This window comes from Carlito syrichta, unplaced genomic scaffold (genome assembly GCF_000164805.1).
Source record: "Carlito syrichta isolate Samal-C Ts95f unplaced genomic scaffold, Tarsius_syrichta-2.0.1 Scaffold311873, whole genome shotgun sequence".
Lineage (NCBI taxonomy): Eukaryota > Metazoa > Chordata > Mammalia > Primates > Tarsiidae > Carlito > Carlito syrichta.
The window spans coordinates 789,296-796,566 of record NW_007255969.1 but is presented as its reverse complement, the minus strand read 5'-3'; positions in this window follow the sequence as shown (position 1 = coordinate 796,566).

The window sequence follows — 7,271 nt, the reverse complement described above, 5'->3', positions numbered from 1 at the left end:
GACAGTCAGACCCCAGGCCTCAGCACCTTGTATCTCTTGGTGACTGCCTGTTCTGTCGCCATTAGTATCTTCTCAGAAGTATAAGAGGCAAGAAAAAATGAGAGTCAAGTTGATTTTGTTTGGCAAAGGTTTAAGTATCTTTGGCTGAACTGTGAGTAGTTGATTTTGGACTGTCTGGGGCTTTGTTTATTCTCTAGTTCTCTTAGTCTTCACTTGTAAATATAATCTACAGTGCGATGTTTCTAACAAGATCCAGTTTAATCATTATAGATGAGAACAACAGACACTGAAGACTCCTAAAGAGGGGAGGTGGAGGAGGGAGGGCAGAGAGTTGAAAAATGACCTATTGGGGACCATCCCACTGTCTGGGGGATGGTTTCAGTAGAAGCTTAAACCTTGCCATCACGCATCGTACCCATGTTACTAATCTGCTCTTGTATCCCCTGAAGTTAAAATTTTTTAAAAATCAAAGTATCTATATATACAAAGATTAAAAAAAAAAAAGATTGGTTAGTAATCTGTTCTGTTTACCAGAAACATTTATTCTAATCTATTTTGAATCTTTTTAATGAGTTTGAATATATTAATCTGTATATTTAATAGAATCTAATCCTTCATTATTTAAGTTCCTAAATATCTGATATTACGATGTTTTAGCATTATGAACATTGAGTGTCATTGTTTAGAATTGTGCTTCTCTGTCTTGGGTAAAGGATGAGTTTTGCTTTTAATTTTAAATATGTCATAGATTGATTTTATTAAGATGCGTTAAAAATGAAATTTTGTAAAAAGAAATTTAAAGACATGAATAAAGCCTGATTAAACCTCTTTTAATATTATATTCATCAGACATAAAGTAACTCCGGCAAACTGCTATAGACATCTCTAGATGGGGCAGCAGGATGTTAAAAAAAAAAAAAAGAAAAGAAACCTCTAGATGTCCACTCTCCATGCCTGTGCTTATTCTGGGACGGATCTGCAGTTCCCATTCTGAGCTGCACTATCTGGAAACAATACAGACAGTTCAGGAGACTGGAGTTGAGTGGTTCTAACTTGAGAACATTCCCTCAAAGTAGGTTTTGCAGGGACTATTGCCTTCATATTTCTTGAGTACGTAAAAGGCAAGTGCAGAAAAGATTCTGTTTATTTAAACTTTTTCTGCTTTTAAAAATTTACAGGAAGCTGGGCTCGGTGGCTCAGCCTGTAATCCCAGCACTTTGGGAGGCTGAGGTGAGTGGATTGCCTGAGCCCGCGGGTTCGAGGCCCACCTGGGCAACTTGGCGAAACATCTCTACAATAAATCAAAAACTAGCTGGGTGTGGTAGCACGCACCTGTAGTTCCAGCTACTCGGAAGGCTGTGGCGGATGGATCGCCAGAGCCCAGCAGGTTGAGGCTGCGGTGGCTGGGAGGAGCCACTGCGCTCCAACCTGGGCGACAGAGTGAGGCTCCAACTCAAAAAAAACAAAAAAACAAAAAAAACTTACAGGACATTGCATGATTGCTATGTTTCTAACATTATAAAGGTGAATATAGAAAAAGTTAATTATCTCTCTCCCACTTCTCTGATAGTTTCTCTTCCTTTCTCTGAACTGTATATACATACACACACACACATATATATGTATACATGTACACACATATATACACATACACACACATATATGTATACATATACATACATATATACATATATATATGGGGATGCCAAAAAAATGTATACACATTTTAAATATGATGTTCACTCAAAAGATGGCGTTAATCAAATAAATACTAGCGTCACCATGCACCAGGCATCATACTACCATTATTGCTACCATAATTTAATTCAACTTCAAAAAGTAATACACAGCATATTTTAAAATGTATATACATTTTGTGGTATCCCCTGTATACACACACACACACACACGTACAAACATATGTATTTTCTTTGTCTATAAAAATGGCATCATAAACAATTCTCTGCAACTTATTTACTTAATATTCTGTCATAGTACTTATCCTTATCAACTATGAGTCCAGAGCCTCCTTTGAACAGCTGCATAGCATACCATAGATGTATAATTTACTCAACTGTTCCCACATTTCCTGGGCATTCAGGAGCATGCTAGGTTTTTCCCATTCCCAACAGCACTTCAGTTAAAACTCTTGTACCTATATTCCTACATGTCTTCTTTGATATTTGAAGATTAGAGTGCTGAAAGCTAAGTCAAAGATAATGTCAGATGATATTCCAGAAAAGTCACGCACATAAGGGGCCTCACCAGCAAAATATGAGAATACCTGTTTGCCTTACTCCTACTAAGTTTTCTTACTCAGAGGGGTAAAGCGATCCGAGCTGTTTTAATTTGTGTTTCCCTGATTGCCAGTGAGATGATGTCTCTTTTCATATGTTTAAGGGGCCTGTTGTATCTTCCTATTTAACTTGGGAGAACAAACCATGACAGATTTTATTTTATTAGGTGTCTTAAGTAATGATTTTTCTCTATATGATATACTCAGTGATTGGAGTTTATAATATTTATTCATTTTAGTGGGATAGCGGAGATAGAAAAAGGACAAAGATATAGTGTTGAGGGTTTTTTGTTTTTGTTTTTGTTTTTCCTTTTGAAGTGTCTTAGTTCTCATTTTCTTTCTCTAGCTGCTGCTTCTTTTTTTTTTTCTTCAAGATCAGCTTACTTACAGGAAATCCGTCTCTGTCTATTTGTGTGTAATGTAAAAAGGGCCCAGGGTGGGGCATCGTTATGGCTTGGCATCATGTATATTGTTATTCAAGACTGCCCAAAGAGCATTTGCATATGTACATTTTTTTATTGAAGCAGATTCACATAACATAAAATTAACCATCTTACAATATACAGTTCCGTATCACTTAGTACATTCACAGTGTTGTGCAACCATGACCTCTAGCTAGCTCCAAAGCATTTTCATTCTCCCAAAGGAAAGTCCATTCCCATTAAGCAGTCATTTCTCTTTCCCCTCATCCTCCATCTCCTGGAAACCACTCATCTGTTTTTGGCTTCTATGAGTTAACCTTTTCTGGATAGTTCATATAAACGGAACCATGGATTATGTGACTTTTTGTGTCTGGCTTCTTCGTTCAGCCTAATGTTTTTGAAGTTCATCCACATTGTAGTGTGTATCAGTACTTCAGTCCTTATGATGGCTGGGTAATATTTCATACCACAGATGTACCATAATTTGTTTATTCATTTGCCAGCTGACAGATATTTGGGTTGGTTTCACCTTTTGGCTGTTGCAAATAATTGCACATGTAAATCTAGATACCAGGTTAGTCATACAGAGGGAGGTGTGAGGGACAAAAAGAAAGGCAGCTGAGAAAAGCCTTCCAGTGAGCATCTGTCTTCTAGGACTTTGCTCTGTAATTGCATCTTTGGATGACTGAATCAGCCCTGAGGCCAGATTTGGGATTTGTGCCATTGGCTTTGAGATCCAGGTTAAGCTGTCATATCCTCTGAATTTAAAAAGGCACTTACTTTCCACCTTCCCAGGTAGTTGGTCAACTCTGGCCTTCAGTGGATACCATGACCAGGAGAAAGAAGTATGGCTGTTTCCTCTATGACCATCACCTCCAGCATCTGGTTTGGAGCGCTTAGAATGCAGTGACCAGAGGGAGGAATTGTGCCCATGTTGTCATTGGCAGTATAGGCTCATTTCTCAGCTCTCTGCAGCCTTGGTCCAGCTGTACATCCCCAGTTTTCTCCTGTGTAAAATGAGGTGACTGGTATTTACATTGTAGGGTTGTAGAGACAGTTATGTGGGATCATGCATAGAGAGACTGTTACAGTACTACTTGATTGTGCTTTAGAAATGTTCATCTTTCTGGCTGGGCACAGTGGCTCACCCCTGCAATCCCAGCACTTTGGGAGGCCTGGTGGGAGGCTTGCTTAGGAGTTTGAGAACAAATTAGGCAACGTAGCGTGACCTTGTCTCTACAAAAATAGCAAAAATAAGTTGGGTATGGTGGCACACACCTGTAGTCCCAGCTAATTGGGAGGCTGAGGCAGAAAGATTGCCTGAGCCCAAGAGGTAGAGTCCGCAATGAGCCATGATCATCCTACTGCACTCCAACCTGGGCAACAGAGACCCTGACTCAAAAATAAACTTATTTTTCTTTTCTCAGAGCTTCTCTGTCCTCTCCTGTCCAATGCTTGTAATATTACCTATATCACAGGGTTGTAGTAAGACTAGGATGAGGTAATATGCACATCAAGATTCTTAACACCACGCCTGCCACAAAAGTCAACACTCACTGTAGATAGAAAGATACCTCACCTCGCAATTAGGATTTCTTATTGGGAAAATGCCATCCAGTTGATTACAAGTCTGAACTGTTTAGGTGGTAATGATTGCACCTGGGTGTACTGAGTTGTTCTGAAGCTTTGTGTTTATTGCTGCAGACACATCAGGCTAATTAAAAGACAGCCATGTGCAGGATAGATAGACTGTAGCTAAGATCCTGATGTGTGAGGCAGGAATTTAGCATCATATTAGCACAAATGCACTACGGAAAGATGCATTTATACCAAATGGTTGCATCCCAAAGAAAATATGTGTCTGGAGTAAAGTTCTCTCTCTTGGGGAAGCTGACTTCTGTGTGGCCTCAAAAGTAGTTGTTTAGTATCCTATTTTAAATACTGTTTAGGGGCTGTTATTTAGGAATCCTGTTTTAGGGCACATGGAAAGTGATTCTGGAAAAAAATCATGGAAGGGAGAAAAAGCTATCCTCCTGACTCTGCTCCCCCTCAACTGTGTCACAAGCCTACTCTGTGAAGATGAAGAGGACCTCCCCCCTGCCCGCTACGTGGGCTCCAAGCGAGGAAATGTTTAAAGGTCTTCTTGTCGTGAGTGCCAGTATAATTGAAGGAGAAGGAGAGTTCATGTGTTGTCAAAAATGGAGCATGCGTTTAGTGACAGCCTTTTGTTTCTCTGACCAAATGTTTATCGGCTATAATGGCAAACAGCTTGCATAAGATTTGCACATAAATATTTAAGAAAGCACTTCGTCTCTGCTTAAATTGTGAAAGCATTTAAGACTATTATATTTTTAAATGTGTCGCCTAACCCTCAGTCGTTCATGTGGCAAATTCATTCTATGAGATTGCTCTGACTCTAACCCCAGTCCCCCATTGGTCTACCAGACTTCCCAGGAGCTGCCGGTTGGCAGCTGGAGAGAGTCCAAGTGAACCAGGGTCTCGCTGGGGGGGAGAAGCCAAGATACCTTGCAGGACCAGCTTCCTGGGGCTCTCTGGAGGGAAATGCCTGGACTGTGGATGTGTTCGTCATGCCTCTCCATTTCCGTCCCAGACTCACATCACAGCCATTTTCGGGACGTGCAAATTGAAGCGACGCCATGTTTGCAGAAGACAATAAAATCTGTCTTTTGTTGGTCTTGACATTTCTTTAGCACCAGGCCCCTCAAGTTTTAGATGTGTGATAGTCAAGAAATGCAGTGAAAGTTTGGAAACGTGGTGCTCATAAAGAAAAGTAATTCTTTTAAAACTTTTTTCTCTTTTTCTTGAAAGATTCAAACCTAGAGAGAAGATGAAAGAATAGTATGAGAAACACTTGTATGTCCTCTGTACATATGTACCAATTATTAAAATTTGTTATTTTGTTTCTTTATATACAGCTTTATATGTGTGGGTGGCAGATTTTTTTAGAACTATTTGAAATAAGTTGCAGACTGCATGGCATTTTACCCCTCAAACACTTCAGCATCATCTCTGAAGAATAAGAACATTTTCTTACATAATCACAACAATACTATTACAAAGTAAGGCTTAATTGAAAACTTCAGACAGAAGACAAAAAAGTAAAAAAAAAAAGTAAAAAAAGGGCAGAGCTTGAACAAAACTGTGATTTCACTTGAAAAGTATAGGCAGAAGAAATATAACAAGGTAATTAGAACTCCTATTTGGTTCCTTAAAGGATACATTTTGTATATACCAATGAACCACCCAATTGATGCAGATTTTGTTCAAATGTTTACTTTACCTAGTTCAAGGAGTTTCTCCTGGCGCTCTGGAGTCATTCAGGGCTTTGGCCAGGGTTATATGCTTTTCAGCCTGTAAAACATTTCTTCAGCATCATCCATCTAAAACCTAAGAGGCCACATCCTACTTAGGCTTGTGGTTAGGAGCAAATTTTCAAGGAAATGTGCTGGTGCCATTACATTGAGAACATGGGACTTTCAGTTATTATAGCCAGAAATGTTTATTAATGGGCAGTTGGAGCAAACATGGAAGGTCTTCCTGACATTTCGTTTAGGTTTGAGTAAAAGCTGATACATTAGCACACTATTTTGAGAAATAATTTTACAGGCCTGGCAAAATGTTAAGTTTAATGTCATCACAGACTTTTTGTAGATTTAGTCTTCAGGAGTCAGCTCAAGGAAAAATGCTGCACTTACAAAGCTGAACAGCAGGGACAAAGTCAAGTGGATGGTATATATAAGCATCACTAATTTGTATATTTTAAAACAAAGATGTGCATTTTCTTTATACCATTTGCTTATAGAACATTAAACAAATGAGAAGCATTCTTTGGACTGTTTCCCTGAAAACATCCAGTCTTTGGTAGGATTTAATCTTTTACCAGAAGAACTATATTTGGGGATTTATTTTTCAAATTATAAAAAAAGCTATTTTCACTAAGCTTTGGGATGGGAACCATATTAAGCTGTTTCCCTAAGTACATCATATATCAGCATGTCAAGAATGAGAAAACATGAGCTTCCTTTAATAGTGGTGAATGTCAGAGATGTGTGACCCATGATTTTTCATGAAAAGGCCCATTTTCAGTAAACTTTTGTGTTTGCCCAGTGCATTGAATGTGATAACTGGCCTCCCACTGACCAGGGGTGAGATGCATCCCAGAGAGTTTGAAACTGTATATTTTTATCTCTTATTTCCTTTCTGTTTTTGTTCTTTTAGTATTCAGTGACCATGGGGATTTCAAATTTTAAATTCCTATTTTATCAAATTTACAAGCTATGACTTTTAGAATAATGTGTGCACTCTGTTCTGTGAGTAAATTAAAAAGCATTTAATGTAAAATGCGTGTGTAGTTTCTTGTGTATCAAAGCCATGCTTTTCCTTAGCCCGACTCAATTGCCTCCTGTTTCCAATTTGTGTTAGAAAGTTCTGTGTGAAATGGGAATGCTAGTTTATACATTTACTAAGAGCGAATACATGTCCCGTGGGATACCAGCCCTTGAACTATCTTTGTGGCAATCTTATGTAAGATA